Source organism: Equus przewalskii, chromosome 16 (assembly GCF_037783145.1).
Source record: "Equus przewalskii isolate Varuska chromosome 16, EquPr2, whole genome shotgun sequence".
NCBI lineage: Eukaryota > Metazoa > Chordata > Mammalia > Perissodactyla > Equidae > Equus > Equus przewalskii.
In genome coordinates this window covers 16,960,023-16,985,557 of record NC_091846.1, presented here as the reverse complement: position 1 = coordinate 16,985,557, position 25,535 = coordinate 16,960,023, and the positions used below count along the sequence as shown (strand labels likewise).

General features: G+C 34.8%; 1 long non-coding RNA gene across 2 annotated transcripts in view; it reads right to left on the bottom strand.

Moving 5' to 3' along the window:
- Window positions 1-278: 278 nt before the first annotated feature.
- Window positions 279-25,535, bottom strand: part of LOC139076328 (uncharacterized) — a 77,755-nt gene continuing 52,498 nt past the window's right edge. For both annotated transcript variants that reach the window (XR_011527789.1, XR_011527790.1), the window contains 2 exons: window positions 3,279-3,318; window positions 279-929 (listed from right to left, as the gene is read on the bottom strand). This is a non-coding gene — a long non-coding RNA (uncharacterized lncRNA). The remainder of the gene's footprint in view (window positions 930-3,278; window positions 3,319-25,535) is intronic.

Below are 25,535 nucleotides of genomic sequence, written 5' to 3'. Positions count from 1 at the left end.
ATGAATTGGACAGTGGGAGACATGGAGCACATGTCTATTTATTAATTGTTTCTTTAATTTTCAAAACCCTGTTATTACTTTGAAATTCACCGCCAATTTCCTACTAAACCACCACAGAAGGCATCATTTTGAAGCGACAGCTTTACCAGAAGGCTTGTCATTTTGCTCAGTAATGCAGCATAATATAAACTCAGAATGAATAACTTTGATTAGAACATTAAATCAGTGATAGGAAAACATCTAGTCAACCCAGTGACTTCCCAAATAGAACAAATGGGTTTTCAGAAAAAAAGACTTCTGGATCTAATTTATTTAGTTTCTTATAATCTCCAAATGATAAGTCGTTTGCATTAAAACCTACCATAATCTATTCCACATAGTTGTAATAACACTACCTGCAGAAAATGAGAGTATGTAGAATACAGAACAAGGAAGATATCCAGCAGTGAAGGTAAACAAGCCAAGAGCAGTGGAGAGAGCACAGTCCAACTAAGCCACAGAGTTTATATTTCAGCCTCTTCCTTCCAACTTGAGGGTAATTTTATCAGTCAGTGTTTGATCTGGAAAAGAGAATCCACTCTGGGTGTTTCAAGCAATAAGAGATTTATTACAGGTGGTTTCAAAGCTTTTAAAAGAACCAGAGTTGTAACACATAGGCAAGGCCAACAATAAGTCCTAGTTTTGACTAACTTTCAAGGAATCAGGAAGTTGCCATGTTGCCAGGTACAGATCTGAAGGAAATGCTGCATGGTCACAGCTGTGTGCACCACCATTCAGTGGAAGCTGCTGAAAAATCTCAGGCCAGGTAGGAGCAAGCATTAGTCTGTCATTACTGAAAGAGATAGTGGTTTCTGCTTCTCTTCTGCCTTCCTGATCTCCTGCATGTGCTTGTTAAGAGTAATGTAAATGGTGTTCTCAGGCTCCCGTCCCTGCAATATTAGAGAGAGCATAAAGGGGCACGTGGTGAGCGATGGTTTAAGAAAATGATCTATACATACCTATCCTCCAAAATCAGACTGGTGAGTAAGGATGATCTTTGACTGCAGTGCATGGCATATGATAGTGTTTCAGTGTTATTCATCAAACTAGGGAATCTAGCTGATAGCAATGTCTATTTTAGAGCAATACAGAAAGAAGACACATAGTGGAAAAGAGTTGCCCTGAAACGTCTTCTTTACCCAAGCTCACAGGAACAAACCAGAAGTTTTATGGTTTAACATGGAATTTCACAAAGGTTGAGAATCCATCTCTCAATAAAATAAGAGCATGTAGAAATGGGCTTACATTAAGCTACTCTATCCAGATGATTGTGTATTTATTCAACAAATATTTACTGAGCATCTTGTGTGTCACAGGCATAATGGATAATGGAAATGGAAAATATGATTTTAATGGCCAAATAATTTAGACGTAGTATTATTTACTTGTCATTTTTCTATTTTTAGACATTTAGAGAGCTTTCATTTATCCTCTATTATAAATAAAACTCTAGCAAACAACATTGCCTGTAAATCTTTTTCTTTCTGATGATTACTTAAGGCCTCGGCAGATGGTTATTTGATTGAAAGGAACAAAAATTTCCTCAAGTAAAAACATAACGGCAAATAAATGAGACATAATCCCTTTTCCCTTAGAGCTGTCAGATTAGCCTTTGAATTGTCACTCCTCCAGTCCACGTTTATCTAGGGCATCTGCAGCCTTGATACATTCCTTTCCTGTAGTATTTGGGACTTCATCAGTTATACACTTTTTTCCTCATTTTTGCATTTTCCCGCATTTCAGCATTTTCCTTTCCATTCACCTCCCCCCATCTTATAAACAAGGTCAAGTTTTTCCATTTTAAAATAACAATCCCTCCTTAGGTCTTATGACCTCATATACATCCTATTTATTCTCTCCTCTCCTCTTAGGCTAAGCCTAAATTCTCCTGCTCACAGTCCCCACTTCCTCATTTCCCACTCACTCTATAATCCATAGAAATCTACTACGAATATTCAATATTCCAGCTTAACTGCATTGGTAAAGGTCATACATGGCTTCAGTAATCTCAGACCCAATAAGCACTTTTCAATCACTGTCCTTCTGGACCTCTTTGCTGTATTTGCCACAGTCAACTGGCTATATTGTAACACTCTATTCTTGTAAATGATGAAATCTTTTCTGGTCTCCTTATTTTTCTTGGATCATTTCTTCTCAGTCCTTATATGGGCTCTTCCTTTACTGTCTTCTTAAAATTGGCCTTTCTCCTTGGCCTCATTCACTGTACCCATACATCACCTAATATGATCTAGACTGGCTTCAGTGAGTTAACATACACCATAAAATTGTAAGGCATTTCCAGGGAGAAGGATCATAGCTTTCATTATTGTCTCAAAGCAATTCATCAACAACCGTTTAAAATCTGCTGAATGCTATTCTATGAATTATCTATCAGTTATTCTTATCTTGTGACATTTCCAAAATCCAACTCAACTCTACTCTGAGATCTAGTTTCAATTTATACTGCTCACTTTTCCAGGAATTCATTTTCTCAGTCCCTTTTACGTTTTAATTCTTGATCACCTTTCATGACCGAGTTAAGTATCATCCTCTCCAAGAAATCTTTTTTTGAGTATCCATGTTATTCTAACTATCTCCTTGCTGGTAACACATCATGAGTTTAATAGTCTCAAAAAGTAAAAAAAATTGTACTGTATAATGATGGATCACCTTTCTTGCTTGCTTGCTTTTGTCCTTCCTTCCTTCTTTCTTCCTTTCTCTCTTTTTTCCTTTCTAGCACTGCTGGATTCAACCTCATGACCAGCATTAAGTAACATAGCTGCATACACTACATACTTACGTAAAATATTAAAGTAAAAACAAATGGTAATTTTTGTGTGCTGCCATACCACTCTGTTGTGGAACTTCATGGCAATTACCTGTTAATATGTCAACCTTCCATACTGGCCAGTATTTCATGTGAAGGCTGGGTCAGTGTCCTATTCATCATTAAAGTTCCAGTGATCAGTGTATATTATTTAATGAAGAAATGAAGCCTGACTTATTTTTCTCTTTTATTATATTTTTCAAATTGTGCAGAGAATCTTTGTTATATTATATGGTGTTAGTTGCACTATTGTCTGTTTTAGAATGATATCAGGTTGTTACATTTTTTATTCAAAAGAAATAACTAGTTTGTTTCAGCTATGACATATAAAGAGTTCGAAAAGTATCTCCTTGTCACTATAACAAGAAAAAAATTGAACAAACTGAAAATCAATGACTTTTCTTGGACTCACCAGGGGATTGAGTTCACAGGACAAACTGTCACTCCAAAATCTGGAAAGATAAACAAATACAGAAAGTCAAAGCTGAGTACAGAGAATCACATATGAGATTGACTTATATAGAGCAGATGTTGCTGAAGCTATAACCTGATAGGAACACTTAAAGAGCAATTTTGATGAACGGCTGAAGACTGAGTGTGAACTAAGAATGAGAATTTCTATTGACATAGTCTTGGGGTTACCTCAAAGAACCCACCCAGATTCTCATAGTGAAGATCCAAGAATAATACCCTCATGTTTCTTGCAGGGGGAGGAAAAAGTAACTATTTCAAAATATACATTGTATTTTCTACAACAAAGGCTTATTCTTCAAGGCAAAAGACCTTGCCAGATTCTTATCCAGCCTGAGGGAAGGGCAATTTTCCACTTTAGTATCCTTTGGCCTTCCTGTCTCACTTGAGAAGAGAAACAAAAAGGTTAAGAAACACATGGGAAGGTCACAGCCTGGGGACACAGGATGACGAAAAGACTGTATTAACTTAATCATTACATTATATAAGGTTTCCTTCCCTCACACCTTACAACCAGGTCAACAGGGCTCCAGTATAATAATGGTAGACTACAATGGAAAGAGCTGCAAGGTACAGACTCTACTTAAGAATGAGTTCTTAGGGAGACCAAAGGACCATGGAGTAGTCAAAAAGAAGTAAATAGGGGAACTGAAGTCTCTAGGACTTACAGTTAGAGCAATCATTAAATACATCTTGAATGCTAGAAAAATTAACATAAAACCTGAGAATAAAGGCCTATTTACCTCATTTTCTATTACCTAATACATCATTTCTAGCTTTCAACAGAAATTACAAAAGACTGAGGGCAGCCTGGTGGTGTAGTGGTTGTTTGCACGCTCTGCTTTGGTAGCACAGGGTCCGTGGGTTCAGATCCCAGGCATGGACCTACACACCACTCATCAAGCCATGCTGTGGCAGCATCCCACATGCAAAGTGGAGGAAGGTTGGCAATAGATGTTAGCTCAGGGCCAACCTTCTTCACCAAAAAAATTTTTAAAAGCATGACAAAAGATGAGTAAAAAATGAACCTGAAGAGAAAAAGCAAGACAGTGCCAGTTTCAGATATGACACAAAATTTGGAATTAATAGATACAGAACTGAAAATCCTATTATCAATAAGTTAAGGGCTCTAATGAAAAGTAGGCAAAAGCAAGCAAAGATGGATAAAGTAAGTAGAGAGATGGATACTTTAATAAAGAATCAAATGAAATGCTAATAATCAAATACATTTTAACAGAAATGAAGAATGCCTTTGGGGGCGGAGGGGAAGAATACCTTTGTTGGATTCAAAGACCAGACACGGTTAAGAAAGGAAATGTGAGTTTGAATATATCTCAATAGAAACATCCCAAAATGAAATACAAAGAGAAAAAAATAGCAAAAATATCAGAAGAAAATGTCCATCAATTATGGGACAAAATTTGCAGAGTGTAACATATGCATAATATGATTAATACAAGAAGAAAGAAAAGAACAAAAGAACTTTGAAGTAATAATAGCTGAGAATCTTCCAAAATTAATTACAGATGTCAAATCAAAAATCCAGAAGGCACAGATAAGAAAACAGGATGAATACGAAAACAATTCCACATAGGCAAATCACATTCAAATTGCAGAACATCGAAGACAAAAAGAAAATCTTGAGAGTAGACAGAGAAAAAAGCAACCTTACTTACAGAGGAAAAGAATGTAAGTTATAGCAGACTTCTCATCAGAAACCATACAAACAGGAAGAAAGTGCATTGAAATATTTACAGTAGTGAAAGAAAAAAGAAACAAAAACAATCTAGAATTCTATATGCAGTGAAACTATCCTTGAGAAGCTTCTCTGACTAATAAAAAACTGAAGGAATTTGTTGTAGTAGACCTGCCCTGCAAGAAAAGTTAAAATTTTTTTAGGGGGAATAGAAGTTATATAGGTCAAAAACTAATACCTATATAAAGAAAGAATATCAAAAAGAAATAAATGAAAATAAGTTAATTCTTTATATTTCTTATTCTTAATCTAAGAAACAATTCTTTGTTCAAATAAATACTAGTAAAAATATATTGGGTGATTGTAGCTCATGGGTAACTTAAATGAATGACAGCAATGTTACAAGGGATGGGAGGAAAGAATTGGGAATACTCTTTTATAAGTCACCAGCACTCCTTGTGGAGTGGTATAGTATTATCTGGAGTGGACGTAGATTATTTGTAAATACATATTAAAAACTCTGGGAAAACCATTAAATTTTTTAAAAAATAAATATAATTAATATGCTAAGAAGGAGAGAAAATGGCATGATATGAAACATTTAATCAAACCAGAGAAAGTAGAAAAACTAGGGATGATAAAAAAGAAGTAAAGAAAAAGTGTAACAAATAGACAACAGTTACAAATATGATAGCTATTAATCCAACTATATCAATAGTCATCTTAAATGTGAATAGACTAAATAAACTTATTCAAAGGCAGAAATTGTGAGAGTGGATAAAAAACAAGACCCAATTATATGTTGTATACAAGAAATTCACTTTAAATATAAAGACACAGGTTAAAAGTAAAAGTATTGACAAAACTGTGTCATGTTAACACTAATCAAAAGAAAGCTGAAGTAGTTATATTAATTTCAGACAAAACAGAATTCAGGGCAAGGAGAATTATCAGGGATAAAAAAGGGCATTACATAATGGTAAAAGGGTCAATTCTGTAAGAAAAAAAACCCTTAACATGTATATACCTAACTACAGAACATAAAATGCATGAGGCAAAACTGATAGAACTGCAAGGAGAAATAGACAAACCCTGTTTTATAGTTAGAGACTTCAACCTGACTCTTAGTAACTGATACATCCAACAGGCAGAAAATCGGTAAGAATATAGTTGAAGTGAACAGTACCATCAGCTAACTGGATGTAATTAACATTTATAGAATGATTCGTCCAACAGTGGTAGAAAACATATTCTTTCAAGCTGACATGGAATATTCACCATGATAGAACATATTGTCAGCCATAACACACTTTAGCAAGAATAGAAATCATACAAAGTATGTTCTTAGACAACAATTAATTAAATCAGAAAATAGAAACAGAAGAATTGCTGAAAAAACCTTCCAATATTTGGGGATTAAACAGCACACTTCTAAATAACACATTGGTCAATGCAAAAGTCTCAAGAGAAGTTTTAAAAATGTTTTGAACTAAATGACAATGAATATACGACAATCCAATTTTGTGGGATGTAGCAAAAGCGGTGCTTAGAAGGAAATTTATAGCATTGAATACATATATTATAAAAGAAGAAAGATCTAATCAATAATTTAAGCTTCCACCTAGGAAACTAGAGAGAGAAGAACAATTTAATCCTAAAGCAAAAGGAAAAAATAATTAGAGTATAGGTCAATGAAATTTAAAGCAGACAATCAATAAAGAAAATCAATGAAGTAAACAGGTGAAAACATCAATAAAATTGATGAACTCCTAACCAGGTTAATGAAGCCAAAAAGAGAGAAGACACAAATTACTAATGTTGAAAATGAAAGAGGAGTCATCAATACTGATTTCTTAGACATTAAAAGGACAATAAGAGATTATTATGAACAACTCTTTGACAACAAAATTGATAATTTATTTGAAATGGACCAATACCTTGATAATACAAACTACCAAAACTCACACATGGGAGAAATAGATCATCTGAATAGGCTTGTATCCATTAAACAAATTGATCAAGAATTAATAATCTTGCAAAATGGAAAGCATCAACTCCAGGTGGGTTATAGATATTTTCCCTTTAAGAATCTTTGCCACAGTTTCCCCACAAGGGGTTTCATTACACATTGGCTGTAAAGGCAATTTTGTGTTAAAAGATAAAATGACTAGTTGATTGACAGTTTTGGTTTCATCTGGTTATAAATGGTTTCCATTTGCTTCATGTGGTTTTCATTTGGTTCATGTGTTTTTCATTTGGCTACAAATATGCATCTCAGTATTTGGATGAGACTGATACCTCTCTTAACGAAGGAAGACATTTTAGTGAAAAAAAAAAAGCAGAATCCAGGACAGGGAGATGAATCAACAAGGAAAGAAATAACAACAAAACATGTATAATACTAGGAAGGAAAGACTTGGAAGACCAGTGCTTAGCTAAAAATCCACAAAATAAAATCAGTTCTTTGTGCCTTATTCTCATGGACCTACACACATTTAAATATTCAAGGGCTTGTATTCAAGCGTTTTGTATTTCTATTTTTTGCAGTAAAGTTTTTTTAATTTTGTTATCCATTTTTCATGCTTCATCATGAAACCCATTTGTAACCAAATGAAACCAAAACTGTCAACGAGTTATTTTTATCTTTTATGGCAAAATTGCCTTATGGCCAAGTAGTTGCGTGGTGAAAATGTTTGCAGTGAAATTGCCTGCATTGAAACTGCTTGGGCAACGATACTGAAGGCAAAAATAGTGGCGATGCCCCAGATGGTTTCACTGGTGAATTCTCCCAACAATTTAAAGAAGAAATGGTAAGAATTCTGCACAGTCTTCCAGAAAAGAAGACTTTCTTCCTAACTCATTCAATGAGGCCAATATTACCCTAATGTTAAAATCAGATAAAGACATTCAAGAAAAGAAAGATCAACATATCTCGTGAACATACATGTAAAATACTTCAACAAAATATTGGCATATAAAATGTATCATACAGGGTACATAAAATCAATTATCAATACCTATGAAACACCTCAGTTATCCATAGTAAAAAGATCAGGTTAATGTTTTAATTCATAAGAAAAATTAAAGTTTCATTGTATTCAACAATTTTAATCACGTATGCCCAACATATTGTTCACTATTTATGGCAGAGAACTCAAGGCCCTCACATATATTTAATATTCCATAAATGTTATTTACATGGTTCTTGAGGAAGCACAATTCAACCACTCTGATTTTACTTACTCTAAGTAAGTAGAGAACTTGATGAGAAGTTGATGTGCTCTGAAATCTAAAATCCAAAGCAGGATATAGAAAAAAATGATACACAAATTGGACAAATTCCCTCTATAAACTGAGAATTGGTAATACTAATTATAAAATACATATTTTTAGGCTGCATATATCAAACCTATTTGTCTCAAAGTAGCAGATTATAATAAGTAATCCATCTGCTTCTTTGCACTCAATCCATTTAATTGTTATGGGTGTCCCAAAAGCAGAGTAAGTGTTAGCATAATGCAGTTCATTTGTAAAAATGGTTAATAGTTTAAGGATTTTTAAAATGGACTGTTCATGGAAATGTAATAAAATATTGGGAAACAATGACACGCTTTCTTGATTGCTGACTCTTTCAGTTACCCTCTTTTTAACTCAAACTACTTGCTGCAGATAAATTCATAACTCACATCTTTTCTTTCTTCTTCAATCTTTTCTTTAATTGCTTAAAGTTGCATCTGAAGCTATGATGCAAAGAGGCATCTACTGACCTTGACAACCCCACATAACTTAAAGGAGTGAAGTATCAGTTTTTTTCCTAGCTATCTGGTCTATTTACTCATCAAAATGTCAGAGAGCCAATGGCTGCTTTTAGGACACTTGTATCTTAGATTATATATTTGTCTTCATCACTGTAGCCAATTCATTGGGAATGCCTAATATCTTTACCTGACTGTATTAAGGCAGCTTTGAAATAAAGAATGCATTTTTAAAAGATTAAACGTAATAGTGACTTCTGGTTTTTATTAGATATTTTGATTGCATTGTGTCATTTTATATGCCTTCAAAATAAGCCTTCATTTGTCAAGGAAATATTAAAATGCATATTTTGTTTTTTGGTTAATGATAAAATACATTTGAACACACTCAAATAGTTTGAGGAAAAAATATCTTAGTGGAAAGAATAAAAATCATGTCTATTTCAGACAAATTTATTTGAATTTAATGAAAAAAATCTTAATAGAAAGTATAGAAATCATAATGACTCTTTCATATCAAATTTATTTGAATTAAACATGATAAGCTAAGCCAACCCTTTTAACAAGCGTTAGAAAATGGGATTTTAATGACATTAGTACCTTTAGTTGCAGCTGAATTCGTTTTTCTGTCTCTCTCTCTCTCAAGTTCTGGGCTAAAGTTTGCGGATGTACAGTCTTGGGAGGCCATCTGTCTATTTGGGTGGAGAATGCCTGGAACTGTCTGTAGAGGTGTTGTTTTCATAGGGTTCTGCTATAATCAGAGTTAAATTTTTCTTTCAGAATCAAAGAAGCTCAGAAGCTTCAATAGACATCTTAGAACTGTCCATCAACCACTTGGGATGATGACCCTCTGGAAATTCTTTAAGGGACCTCCAATCCTTAAGTGGCTCTGTCTGTAAGTCTTGGTTTGTTTCTTCATAGGAACATTAGCCACTGTTGTTATTCTAATATTTAATCCTGTTAAGATTTTCTTTATTCTATATAGGCTAATTTAATATTTAATCTCAGAGGAATTCATGTGTGTATATTTTATCACATCATCTTTCTAGTAACTTAATTTTCACTCAAATTCTCTTTAACATTTAATGAGATGCCTAGGGCATAGTTTCAGAAAAGAAAATGCATATAATGTTTTAGACTAATTGCCCTGTTTTCCTCTCAGAAGGTAGGAGGGCAGATATTATGGTAACCATAACCTATTATTAACTCCTTCAGGGCAGATTCTGGATTTCATTCACTATTATATTCCCAGAACCTTTGTACAGTGCATGTCATACTTAGTGCTCATTAAATTTGTTTTAATTAATTGAGCCCTCCTATCAAGGAATCACCGAGATGACAGCAATGAAAGACAGCAATATATGTCCTACTTGGAGGGAAAACTCAACATGCATAGACGTGAGCATTGGTCCGATTTCCCTTTGTGACCCAAAAAACGGTTCAGGAATAGCACAGTTTTAGATTCAGATATTGAATATGGATAGTTGGCAATTTTATTCACAAAATAGTTAACAAAATAATCAAAACCAACATTAATTTGTATGCGATACAAAAGACACCACATGCATAGTTTACATCTGTGAGTGAACAGCTGTTCAGCTGCAATAATGATAGGAGATTTGCATATGGTCCTTCATTCTCTCAAGGTAATTTGTAGTTCAATTATGAATCAATGAACACAGTATATCCAGTCATTTGACAGAGGCAGGAATATGCTAAATTAATAGAATAAGAGAGTTAACCAAAAGACCAAGGTCATGTATATGGCTATATAAAATCAGATATAAATTTATTCCAGGGGAAAAGGATAGTCATTTTATAGATACATTAATACATTCAAGCCATTAGGGACCTATAAGAATAAAATCCTACTTCCTAAAGTTCAGTCATTTGAGTAACACATCTGCATTTTGTTCTTATTGAAATGTATGTCTATGCATATATACTACTATCAGGAATTATTAACATTTTGTAATTTTGCTGTATATTTTTTATGAAAGAAATTAAAACACTGGCATAGATGTCACTTTTGTCTTCTCAGTCCCAGTTGCTTCACATTATCCCCAAGCAATCCCTATCGGGGGGCCCACACGGTGTTACAGTGGTTAAGTTCATGCTCTCTGCTTTAGCAACCTGGGGTTCACCTGGTTGGGATCCTGAGCGTGGACCTATGCACTGCTTATCATACCATGCTGTGGCAGGCGTCCCACATATAAAATAGATGAAGATGAGCTCAGATGTTAGCTCAGGGCCAATCTTCCTCAGCAAAAAGAGGAGGGTTGGCAGCTATGTTAGCTCAGGGTTAATATTCTCAAAAAAAAAAAAAAAAAAAACGCAACCCCTTTGGTGAAGGTAGTAACCTGTGAGCCACTCATATGGACACATATAGACATAGGTTATTAATTGTATCCATTCTCCTATGTGTAGACATAACTTGTTATCACTTTTTTATTTCAAGAACTGCTGTAATGAATAGTCCATAAATGTCTTTTGGTACACATGGGCAGCCATTTTCAAACATACTAAACATTGACAGACTGTTCCAAAGTGGTTGTACCTCATCACCTCCCACCTGCAATGTATCAGATTTCCTTTTTCTCCATAATCTCAAGAAAATGTGGAGTTACCAAAGTCTTAAAAATATTTTTCTGTGTGTGCCAATCTGATTAGCATGCAATGGCATTTCACTGTTTTTTAGATTTTTATTTCTTCAATTATCAGCGATGCAAATATCTTTTAATTTACATATTAGCTATTGAATTTCCTTTTATTCTGAATTGCCTTTCCAAATCCTTTGATTATTTTTATATGTATTAGGTCATTTTTTTTCTTGATTGTTAATCAATTCTTGTCTATACTACATGTTGCAGATAGCTTTTCCCAGACTGTGACTTGTGTTTTCACTTGGTTTATGCCTTTTTATTTTTGGCAAAAGAAGTAGATGTATTTTGATATAGTCAAGATTAATTCTTTTTCTTTTGTGACTTGTATTTTTGGGTCCTTATCTAAAGAATCTTTCTCTACTCCAAGATCGTAAATATATCCCTCATTCTATTCCAACAGTTTAAAGTTTATTTTCACATTTAGGTCTTTCATCCAGTATAATTTTTGGTGTGAAATAAATTTCTACATATTTTTTCAAAGGAAAGTCAGTCATCTTATCACCATATATTGTATGGCTCATCCTCTGCAATAATTAAAATGTTCTGTCTGTCATACATCGAGTCCCTCATCTGCTGGCAGCTGTTTCTCGGCTCTCTAATCCTTTCCACTTTTAATTAAAACTACACTGATAAAATACTATATTAATTATTATAACTACATACTAATGCATTGGTGGGGCAAGTCTTTTATGCTTATTTTTTTAAAATGGAACTTTATGCCTTTACTCTTCTTTAGTCTTTAGAATTAGTTTCCTTGCTTTCATGAGACACCCTGCAGCAATGTCGATTTGAGGGTTTCATCAAGTATATAGATAATTTTGGTGAGAAGTAACATTTAAAAAATATTACTGCATCTTCCCATTTAGGAACTCATCTAGGTACTGGGAATGGAACTCAGTGGTGAAGAAAGAAAGACAAAGTCACTGTCCTGATGAAATTTTTAATCTAAAGGGAGGAGACCATCAACAAACAAGTAAACATCTAGAACATTGGGTGGCAAACAGTGCTTTGGAGACATAGAAAACTGAATAAGGGGGATATATCAAATGTGCCAGGACAGAAGAGAGCAGCATTTTAGGTAAGAAAGTAATGATAATAGGATATTTGAATGCAGACCCAAGGAGTCAGGTGTGTTTTGGGGAAGGGTGTTTTAAATAGAGGGAACCATGAGTGTCAAGACTCTAAAGTGTAAACTCTCCTGGTGTGTTCAAGGAATAGCAGAAAGATTGGAGCAGAGTGAGTGAAGGATAGCTCAGGACCAGGGACAGTGTGGGCCAGACCTGGGATCCTATAGAACTCTGTTATGGACTCTGGCTTTATTCCAAATGAAAAAGGAAGGCAATGGTGAGTTTTGGACAGATATAGCTGTGTTGAAAAAAGATCCTTCTGGTCCGTCGGTGATGAGAATATATTGCAAAAGGAAAGAGATCAGCTGGGTGAAAGTAGTGAAACCATCCAGGCGAGAAAAGATGGCCTCACTTTATGTCCTTCAATAACGATTTTTCAAAAATTCCAAACTGTTCTTCTGCAACTGCTGTTACATATTGTGCTTATAAACAAGATGTTTGTTTACTACATGTTTCTTATTTTGTTATTCCTGTTGTATGAAAATGCCCGTAAGGTTTTTAAAAATGTTAACCTTGTAACCTACGAGACTACATCACTCTTTATTAGTTCTAATAATTTATAGAATTGTTCCTGGCTTTTTCAAGTAGACCATCATAGCTATTAGAACTAATGATAACTAAGGCTTAGTTATCTTAAGTACTTCCTTTCTTTTACTTTGACTTTTTATTTTGTAGGAGTAGTAATTTGTGGTTATTGTTTTTGGTGGTGGTTGTATTTTGTCTTTGCATTTCCTAGGTCCTCTCTTGATCATCACTCAAATGTGATATATGAAAGTTTCACTGATAATTTTGCAGTTTGTTGCGAATTTTTGATAATATCCTTGATTAGATTGAGGAGGGTGTATAGTCCCAATTTAATAAAAGTGAGCATCATAGGCAAATGTGGAATTTCTTCAAATACTGTTTGTACGCCTCGATGTGTTCATATGTTTTCCCCTGTCTTCTGCTATAACGAATATTTCATAGACTGGGTGGTTTAAACAACGTTTGTTTATCACAGTTATGGAGGCTGAAAGTCCAAGGTCAAGGTGATGGCAGATCTGGAGTCTGGTGGAGTCTGCTTCTTGGTTTGCAGGCAGCCATCTTCTCATTGTACCCTCGCATGGTGGACAGCAGAGCAGAGAGAGAAAGCTCTGGTGTCTCCTTTTATAAAGATGCTCATTCCATTCACTAAGGCTCCACCTTCTTGACCTAATTATCTCCCAAAGACCTTACCTCCTAATGCCATCACATTGGGGTGTAGGGTTTCAACGTATGAATTTTAAGGGGACACAAACATTCAGTCCATACCATTCTTTTCATTTGTTTTTATGGTGAATTGCAATTACATTCTTTTTCCCATAATGAGCCATCCTTATATTCCCAGGATAAATCTATTTGGTTATGACACATACTTTTAATACACTGTTATATTTTATTTTCTAAACTTTTAGTCAATATATTTGTATTTATGTTCATAAGTTAGATTTGCCTTTGGTCATCTTTTCTTGTTTTGTCCTTATTTAGTTTTTATATCAAGTGCATTCTTCATAATGCTTCATGAAGTAAGCATGCATGCTTCATGCTTCATTAAATGGGCTAGTTTGATTTGTTATTGTTTGATACGTGAAAGTGGTGTGCAAAAAGTAGAAATTTTTGTTCCCTTAAGTCTTGGCAATATTTTTTTCTCTGAAATTGTCTGGAATAAACAAAAATAAATAATTTTTACTATTCTAGAATTAAGAATTTCTATTCTTCAAAGACACAGTGAAGAGAGTGAAATAACAGGCCAAAGATTGAGATATTTGAAACATATAAAACTGATGAGGACTAATATCCAGAAAGTATATGAAATACCTCTTCAAAATTAATATGAAAAAGACAATGTAATACAAGAGCATGCACTTAACAAAAGGGGAAATCCAAATAGTCACTAAACATATGGACAGTTGCTCAACCTTAATAATAATCAGGAAAATGCACATTAACACCATAATGACACCACTATTCCCCATCAGGTTGAAAAATTTAAAAGTCTGGTAATACCAAAGTTTGGAGAGAATCAAGACTTTTCAAACACTGCTTTTTGGAGCGTAAATTGCCACAACTATTTTGGCAAACAAGTTGAAATTATGCATTCCAGTCTTAGATATTTAACTATGGATGTATGCACCAGGAATAATGTAAAAGAACATTCATGTGAACTGAAGCAGCATTGTTCACAGAAGCCACCAGACTGGAAACAAACCAAATTACTATCCATGGTATAATTCATAAATAAATTTTTGCATATTCCTATAATAGATGACTATACAGTTATAAAAATAAGTGAACTATAGCTACTTACAACCAAATGTTTGAATTTTAAATATGCAATATTGGGAGAAGAAGCCAAACAGAAAAGAATACATAGATTATAAATCTATTTAAATAAAATTCAAAAATGGCCTTAACTATTTTGTTCTGCCATCTATTCTTACTGTGTAACAAACTACCCCAAAACTTTATGGCATAAAATAAAAACTATTTTATTATGCTTATTGATTCTATGAGATTAGGAATATGACTTCTCTATTTTCCATTACACCTGGGGCCTTGACTAGGAAGACCTGCATGGCTTGGGTATCTCAAGTGGCTTGGAGCTGAACTCATCTGGAAGGTTCTTCCCTCATGGGGAAGATGAGTTCCCACCGGGGGTAAGATTAATGGAACTGGGTTCAGCTGGACTGTTGATCAGAGTGCCTACACGTGGTCTTTGCATGTTGATGGAACTTCTCACAGTATGAAGACTGGTTTTCTGAAAGGGGGTGTCTGGAGAGGGAGCAATTGAAAAGACTCAAGTGAAGACTGTTTGGCCTTGAAAGTCATATAGCATCACTTCTGCCATACTCCATTTGTCAAAGTATTCATAATCCTGCAGGAGCTACCAGATTTACACTTACATAGCTGTGTATATCTGGTAGCTCCTGCATACCAGGCCTTTTTTCTCACCTCTTATTTTCTTCTTCCTTCTTGTGTTCTGTTCCATTAATAGTGTCTCTTCATTTCATTTACCTTCCCTATGCCTTGGCTGATTTTGAGTCTGAAGTTCCAGCTTGTTTTACCGTTAAATGTTAATTTAAAAAACACTTTGTGGAGTTTTCAGTGTTTATATCTTCCCCTGCAGAAGATAAGTAACTTACCATGTTTTGACCACCCCTTTATGCTCTTACCTCTCAAATTCCATATTATTGTCATACACAAATTTAGTTCCGAGTTTCACAAACATAAAATTAGTGGCAGCATCTACAGTCCACGGTTCACTAGACTTACAGAGAAATATGTAGGTGTTTGTTATGATCTATATCTTTTACTAAGTTCATTTTTCTTCGTTTTGAATAAATGCTGAGTATATTTTTTAATGATTCTTTCAGTGATGGTAGGAGTCATACTGATTGGAATTTCCCTTTGGATTTTTTTCTTTACATTGGTTCAAGTTTTAAGAATTTTACGTAAATATATTTAAAAAGGAAGCATTGTATCACATCCTTCTTCTTTGCCGTAGATAGGTGGTAACCTTAAAACTAATATAATGAAAGTAAAGTTGCTTTAAATTTTAGATTATTCCATTATCTAGTGAAACACTGAGATTTTTTTCTTAAAGAGGCATATTAGCAAGTGTTTAAAGCCAAAAATAACATCAAAAAAGGAGGCACAGGGGCCGGCCCTCTGGCCGAGCGTTAAGTTCACGTGCTCCGCTCCGGTGGCCCAGTGTTTAGCCGGTTCGAATCCTGGGCGCCAACACGGCACCGCTCATCAAGCCATGCTGAGGTGGCATCCCACGTACCACAACTAGAAGCACCCACAACTAAGAATATACAACTATGCTCCGGGGGGCTTTGGGGAGAAAAAGGAAAAAATAAACTGATTAAAAAAAAGGGCACAGAAGTATATATGATTTAATACTATTTAGATAAGAAAAAGGATATATATTTGAATGAACAGATAGTGGAAAAATTATAAACAAAACTAGTAATAATGGATGGAAAGCTGGCATCCATGGACTGAAGGTGGGCAGGGGTACAAGGGCAGATTAAGGCTTTTTTATTTAAGTTTGAATTTATGAAAAATATATATGTAACGTCTCTTCAGAATTACATTAAATTAAAAATAGGAGAAAGAAACTAGCATCAGAGTAAGACTGTCTATTGACCTAATAAGTAAGGAATGAAAAAGAACTGAACACTTAGTAACTTTTTTCTCACTATGTGATTCAAAGCAATTTAATGCTGTCTATACACCATCTAAAATTATCTCAGAGTCAGTGACGTGCATCCAATATTTCAGAAAATACTGTAGTGAGAAAAATCTATTCGGAATTAACATCATTTTGCTCAAATAATCAATGCTTCTCTGTAATTGGCTCACTTACAAGAAATATTCTCCATTGTCAGAATTTATCCCATTGAGAATACAATTATGCTGAAGATAGAGATGCATTCAAAAGATTTAGAAACCCCTAGCAAGACTCATGTAAGAGAAATGCTAACCTCTCCTAAACTTTTTCGCTATAACTCTCACCATTTTATCCTAAATCTTGTGAAGTATATGATAAATGCAGAACAATTTCTCATGGAGTTTTTGGTTGAATTCATATCTAAAGAGGATTGAACTGGCTACAATCTAAGGACTGATAATAAAACATCCTAATCATCTTCATGAGATGAAATATCCTCTTTTCTCTTTTATTAAATGGATACAGCCATTTGATAAAAATTTGATTAAAAGCTTTGGAAGAATATTCCAGCTTGCTTTCTCTTAAAAATAAATCTACTTAACTCATTCTTACGTTGTCTTTAATTACTCTTATCTACTTTAGCAACTCTTATTTAAAATTTTCAATTTGCCTTCTCTTTCGACTTGACTTTCAGAAAGATTTTGCTACTGATGAGCACATTGTATGGTGAGATGTGGTCTGAAATAAGTCTCCTGACATTTGCTTTAATTAGACAAGCCAAAGCTAAAAGTCATGATGTAAAAAGCATCATTTGGGTGAGATTCATAAATCTAAAGGAAGCCACTTTGTACAAAATATGCCTTAGACCTGGGTCTGTTGACATCTAGTCCCATGCCTCAATTTTATATCTGTTCTTGCATTCATTGTTAATTGTTCGCAGACTCAAAGAACATTAGAATCTCAGAAATCATTTATTCTTGCCCTCTTATTTACAGACTCACAGACTTTACAATGTCTAAGTCACTTACTCAAAATTACAGTGGGTCAGTGGCAGAAATGAGAAACTTTCACTATTCCCTATTAGATAAATTCCTGGGACACAAGCCATGCCCTGGCAGAGAACAGGCATCCTTTTGCAATGTTTCCAAATTGTGTTCTCCAAGCAGCTCTTTCCAACCTTTTTCACATTATGACACACAAAGAAAATGATAATATTTGTAGAATGCCCTGAGGTGTAGATAAAAGGCTGTTTTTACAGGTAACTGGCCTGAGGAACTCTGAGGGAGTAGGCACTGTCTTGACACACCTGTACTCAATTTACCAGCACATACAGGTAGGAATATCTGCTCTGACTGAGAGTGCTAAACTTCTGCACATCTTTTTCCACCATTCAGCCTCCTTAGGATGAGAACCCTCTGATCAGTACCCAAGGGGTTTGAAAGGAAGCAGAGGGAAAAAGAGGACCTATTTAGTTTGCTATACCAAGTAGTTCTGAGGCTGTTAAACGTCAAGCCATAAACACATTTCCTTTTTTCATCTTTTCCTCCTCACTTCCAAGAAACTTCATCAAACAAAGAATGACTCTCCATTCTATCCCTTCCACATACCAAGGCAGCTCTCTGGGGCTTCCTTTCCTTCAAGGAAGGAAATGTTTGGGGCTATGGAGAAGTAGAAAAGTGAACCATTAGAACTGCAGAAAAACAATGAAGATTTGGACTAATGTAAAAAATGATATGGAATGACTTCAGTATCATGGTGGAGTGAGCTCTCCCTGCTAAGATACAATGAAAAGTACACTCATATACCAATAGAAGACATTCACACAACACAAAAGACATCTGAGAGACCCATGCAGCCATATATCTGAAGGTGGAGGTGCTGGAACCCCAGAGGAAGTGGAAGGAGGTAAGGGGATCTCCTCTCCCTCCTCAATGGCAGTGACCAAGGGCACAGAACTGTGCATAACTCTGAGAAGAAAGAGGGGAGGGGCCTCCACAGAAATGCCTTTACTCTCCAAGTTCCCTCACAGGCCATGGGAAAGCCCCACACAGAGGTGACTAAACTATTGTGGGGGTGTCCTCATCAAGCTAGCACTCCAGGAGAGGACATAGTGAGAGCAGAAAGAGAATGCCTCCAGGATGGCACAGGTGAAAGAAAGCTCCCATGGCCCATCCAGCACTCCAGCTGCACCGGTTGGCCAGAGTGACCATACATATAGAAAAGTAGCAGCTCTGAGCAAGCTAGCTATGGATCATGGCAGGCTCGGAATATGTGGCTCTTGACCTCTACCCAGTGATGGCAGGTGGAAGCTGCAACCAGATACTATCACTATGCAGAGGCACAAACACATGCTGTAACACAGTATGAAAAAATATATTAAATCTCCAGGCCAGAAGGAAAATGACAAGCACCAAGAAATCAATCCTGAAGCCACAGAAATTTATAATCTAAATGGCAGAGAATTCAAAATAGCTATCATAAAAATCTCAATGAGTTACAAGAAAATATAGAATGAAATCAGGAACTTCTGCACAAAAGAAATTGAAACTATAAAGAAATACCAATCAGTAATGTTGGAGATGAACAACACAATAAATGAGATAAAGAAAAATCTGCACTCCCTGAATAACACAGCTGATATTACGGAGGAGCGAAGAAGCAGTCAACGGACAGAAATATAAAAATGCTTCAAATTCTTCAGAGGAAGAGAGAGAACTAAGACTAAAAAGAAACGAATAAATTCTCTGAGAAATATCTGACTCAATTAGGAAAATACAACATAAGGATTATAGGTATTCAAGAGTGAGAAGAGAAGAATGGAGCAGAAAGCTTGCTCAAAGAAATAATAGCTGAGAACTTGCCAAACCTGGGGAAGGAGTTGGAAATACAAGTGAAAGAAGTCAATAGATCTCCCAACTATATCAATGTAAAAAGACCTTCGCCAAGGCATATAGCAGAGAAGCTGGCAAAAGTCAACAACAAAGAAAAAATATTAAGGGCAGCAAGGCAGAAGAAAATAACTTACAAAGGAACCCCTATCAGTGTCGTGGTGGATTTCTCAGCAGAAACCTTACAGGCTAGGAGAGAGTGGAATGATATATTCAAAATTCTGAAAGACCCAAATTTTCAGCCAAGAATAATACTCTATTCAGGGAAAATATCCTTCAGATATGATGGAGAAATAAAAACTTTCCAAGATAAACTAAAGCTAAGGGAGTTAATTGCCACAAGACCACCCCCCCGTCCCATGCTCAAGAAGGCCCTTATACCTGAAAAAAGAGAAAGGAGTACAAAGCCTTGAGCAAGGAGATAAATAGGTAGACAAAATCAGAAAATTGCAGCTACCTATCAGAACAGGCTAGCAAACACTTAATTATAACATTAAAGATAAAGGGAGGGGGAAACACCAAAAATAAATATGATCTCATCATTTTAACCACAAACTCACAAAACAAGACGGAATAAGTTATGATAATAATAACTTCGAAGAGGAAGAGAAAAGGGATAGTATCATCTTAGTCTGAGGAAATAACAGGTTATCAGAAAATGGACTATCTCATCTATGAGATTTTTTATGCAAACCTCATGGTAACCACTAAACAAATAATCATAATAGAAACACAAATGATAAATAAAGAGAAAACTAAGAACACCATCATAGAAAACTACCAAACTGAATTGGCAGTGTGAAATACACAGGATGAGAAACAAAGGGAATGCAGAAGAACTGGAAAATGACAAATAAAATGGCAGTATTAAGCCCTCATATATCAATAATAATTCCAAATGTAAATGGATTGAATTCTCCAATGAAAAGACACAGAGTGGCTGGATGTATTAAAAAATAAGAAACAACAATATGCTGCCTCCAGAAAACACATCTCACTCTAAAGACAAGCATAGGCTCAGAGTAAAGGGATAGAAGATGATACTTCAAGCTAATGGCAAAGAAAAGAAAGCAAGTGTTGCCATACTTATATTAGACGAAGTAGATTTCAAGATAAAACAGGTAAAGAGAGACAAAGAGGGGCAGTATATAATAATAAAAGGGACACTCCACCACGAAGACACAACACTTATAAATATATATGCATCCAACACAGAAGCACCAAAGTACATAAAGTAACTATTAACAAACCTAAAATGAGATATTAACAACAACACAATAATAGTAGGAGACCTTAACACCCTGCTTACATCAACGGATAGATCATCAAGACTGAAAGTCAACAAGGAAATAATGGATATAAAAGAAAAACTAGACCAGATGGAGTTAATTGATATATATAGAACAATCCATCCAAAAACAGCAGAATACACATTCTTGTCAAGTGCACATGGAACTTTCTTAAGGATTGACCTTATGTTGGGAAACAAGGCAAGCTTCAATAAATTTAAGGAGATTGAAATCACATGAAGCATCTTTTCTGACCACAATGCTAAGAAACTAGAAATCAACTACAAGAAAAAAGCTGGGAAAGTGATGAAGATGTGGAGACTAAATAACACGCTACTGAACAACCAATGGGTCATTGAAGAAATTAAAGGAGAAATCAAAAAGTATATGGAGACAAATTAAAATGAAAATACACCATACTAACTCATATGGGATGCAGCAAAAGTGGTCCTAAGAGGGAAATTCATAGCAATACAGGCCCACCTTAGCAAACAAGAAAAATCTCAAACAGGAAATCTTAAACTACACCTAACAGAATTAGAAAAAGCAGAACAAAGCCCAAAGTCAGAAGAATGGAAATAATAAAAAACTGAGCAAAAATAAATGAAAGTGAAACAAAAAAAGAAAACAGTAGAAAGGATCAATGAAATAAAGATTTGATTCTTTAAGAAGATAAACAAAATTTACAGACACTTAGACAGATTCACTAAGAAAAAATGAAAGAAGTCTCAAATAAATAAAATTAGAAATGAAAGAAGAAATTACAATGGATACCACAGAAATACAAAGGACTATAAGAGAATACTATGAAAAACTGTATGCCAACAAATTGGACAATCTAGAAGAAATGCACAAATTCTTAGACTCAAATGACCTCCAAAAACTGAATCAAGAAGAAACAGAGAATGTGAATAGACCAATCACAAGTAAAAAGATTGAAACAGTAATCAAACATCTCCCAAAAAAATAAAAGTCAAGGACCAGATGGCTTCTCTGGTGAATTCTACCAAACATTCAAAGAAGATTTAATACCTGTCCTTCTCAAACTATTCCAAAAAATTGAGGAAGACAGAACCTTCCTAACACATTCTACGAGGCCAAGATCACCCTGATATCAAAGCCAGACAAGAACAACATAAAGAAAGAAAATTACAGGCCAATATCACTAATGAATATAGATGCAAAAATCCTCATCAAAATATTGGCAAACTGAATACAGCAATACACTAAAAAATCATACACCATGATCAAATGGGATTTACACCTGGGACACAGGGATGAATCAACATCCACAAACCAATCAATGTGATACACCACATTAACAAAATGAGGACTAAAAACCACTTGATCATCTCAAGAGATGCAGAGAAAGCATTTGACAAGATCCGACATCCATTTATGACAAAAATTCTCAATAAAATGGGTGTAGAAGGAAAGTACCTCAGCACAATAAAGGTCACATATGACAAATCCACAGCCAACATCATATTCAATGGGGAAAAACTGAAAGCCATCACTCTGAGAATAGGATCAAGACAAGGGTGCTGACTCTTGGCACTCATATTCAACATAGTACTGGAGGTTTTGGCCAGAGCAATTAGGCAAGAACAAGAAATAAAGGAATCCAAATAGGCAATGAATAAAAGAAACGCTAGCTGTTCACAGATGACATGATTCTATATATAGAAAATTCTAAAGAATCCATCAGAAACCTATTCGAAATAATCAACAACTACAGCAAACTTGCAGGGTACAAAATTAACTTACAAAATCTATTGCTTTTTTATACTCTAATAATGAAGTAACAGAAAGAGAACTGAAGAATACAATCCCATTTACAACTGCAGCAAAAAGAATAAAATATCTAATAAATTTAACCAAGGAGGTGAAAGAACTATACAATGAGAACATATGACATTATTGAAAGAAATCAGTGATGACATAAAGAAATTGAATGATACTCCATGCACATGGATTGGAAGAATAAACATAGATAAAATGTCCATACTACCTAAAGCAATCTATAGATTCAATGCAATCTCAATCAGAGTCCCAATGACATTCTTTACAGAAATAGGACAGGAAGCCCTAAAATTCATATGGGGTGACAAAAGACCCCAAATATCTAAAGCAAACTTGAGAAAAAAGAACAAAGCTGGAGGATCACAATCCCTGACTTCTAAATATACTACAAAGCAGTAGTAATCAAAACAGCACAGTATTGGTACAAAAACAGGCATACAGATAAATGAAACAGAACTGAAAGCCCAGAAATAAAACCACACATCTGAGGACAGCAAATCTTTGACAAAGGAGCTAAGAACATACAATGGAGAAAGGAAAGTCTCTTCAAAAAATGGTATTGGGAAAACTGGACAGCCACATGCAAAAGAATGAAAGTAGACCATTATCTTTCATCATACACAAAAATTAACTCAAAAAGGATCAAAGGGTTGAAGGTAAGACTTGAAACCATCAAACTCCTAGAAGAAAATATAGGCAGTACACTCCTTGACATCAGTCTTAGAAGGATCTTTTCAAATACCATGTCTACTTGGACAAGGGAAACAAAAGAGAAAATAAACAAACAAGACTTCATCAGACTAAAGGCCTCTGCAAGGCAAGGGAAACCAGAAACAAAATGAAAAGACAATCCACCAAATGGGAGAAAATATTTTGCATATCATATGTCCAAGACGGGGCTAATCTCTATAATACATACAGAACTCACACAACTCAACAACAAAAATCAACCTGATCAAAAAATGGGCAAAGGATATGAACAGACATTTTTACAAAGAAGATATACAGATAGCCAATAGGCACATGAAAAGATGTTCAATAACACTAATCATGAGGGAAAGGCAAATCAAAACTATACTAAGACATCACCTTACATCTGTTCGAATGGCTATAATCACCAAGACAAAAAATAACAAACGTTGGAGAGGTTGTGGAGAAAAGAGAACCCTCATACACTGCTGGTGGGAATGCAAACTGGTGCAAACAGTACGGAGTTTTCTCAAAACCTAAAAATAGAAACACTATACAATCCAGCTATCCCACTGCTGCGTATTTATCCAAAGAACTTGAAATCAACAATTCAAAGAGACTTCTGCACCCCTATGTTCATTGTGGCATCATTCACAACAGCCAAGACATAGAAATAACTCATGTGCCCAACATGATGATTGGATGAAGAAGATGTGGTGTATATACACAATGGAATACTATTCAGCCACAAAAAAAGACAAAATCGTTCCATTTGCAACAACATGGATACACCTTGAGGGTATTATGTTAAGCGAAATAAGCCAGACAGAGAAAGACAAACACTGTATTATTTCACTCATATGTGGAAGATAAACACACAGACAAATACAACAGTTTAGTGCTCACCAAGGGAAGGGGGTTTGGGGGGTGGGCACAAGGTGTGAAGGGGTGCATTTATATGGTGACTGACACGTAACAATGTACTACTGAAATTTCACAATGTTATAAAGTGTTATGACCTCGCTAAAAAAAATTTACAAAAAAATGATAAAAATTAAAAATGACAAGATAAAAACAAAAACACTGCCATAGTAGACAGCTGGCACTTGAGTCAATTCTTGTAGGTTGAACTGATTCTTAGGTGTGTTTTTCCAGACACTCTACTCAGATCTTTCTCCTAGGACTTGGATCTGCCATAATCTTTAGATTTCCTTAAGCTTATTTTTTTCACTTTTTATGCTTAGTCATAATTCCCTTTTAAAAATTAGGCAATTATGTTATATACTGTGTCTAAACTTTCAGATCCATAACAACTGTGAATGGAGAGCAAATGTATGTATTAAATGATATTTTGTTTATTTTTTCTTACAAAAAATGCCTATTCACTTTAGGAATACAGATTAGCAAAAGGAAGAAAATCACTTTAATTAATCACTCCCTCTGATTCAAACATAATTAACATTTCTTCAAATATTTTTCTAGTCCTTTTACTTATATTAATATTTAAAAAATAAAACTGCCTTTTAAAAATATTCTAGATATTGTTTTATAAGTTGCTTTCCTACAACTTGTGAATATCTTTCCAGGTTATTAGTTATTCTTTTGAGCACAGTGGTTCCCAATTTTTTTTCCATTCCAAGACATTTGAAGGTGTCAAAACACGCTTATCTGTAACAGTGGATTACTACAATAGAGACATTTGGGGGAAAGTAAGCTCCCATTAATTTTCCACATAGTATATCAAAGTCAGAAAATAAGAATGGTGGGGGCAGGCTATGTATAAAATGGATGGAGGCAATGCTCGGATGGGCATCGTTGTAGCTGTTTTTGTATACATGTTATAATTTTGTTATGATAAATCACAAAAATGGATTTTCTGGGTCAGTGCTTAAAAATATTTCATGTGTTTGATATTTTCCTTTAATATTCTTGATAAAGTTGTGCCAGCTTATACTCTCATGAGGTAAGTATGAAAGTGCCTGTTTTCTTGTATTCTTGTCAACTCTAGGTATTATTATCTTTAAAGAAAGCTATTTACCAATTTAGTAGATGAAATGGATTCTGTTTGTTTGAATATAAAGGGTGAATTTTC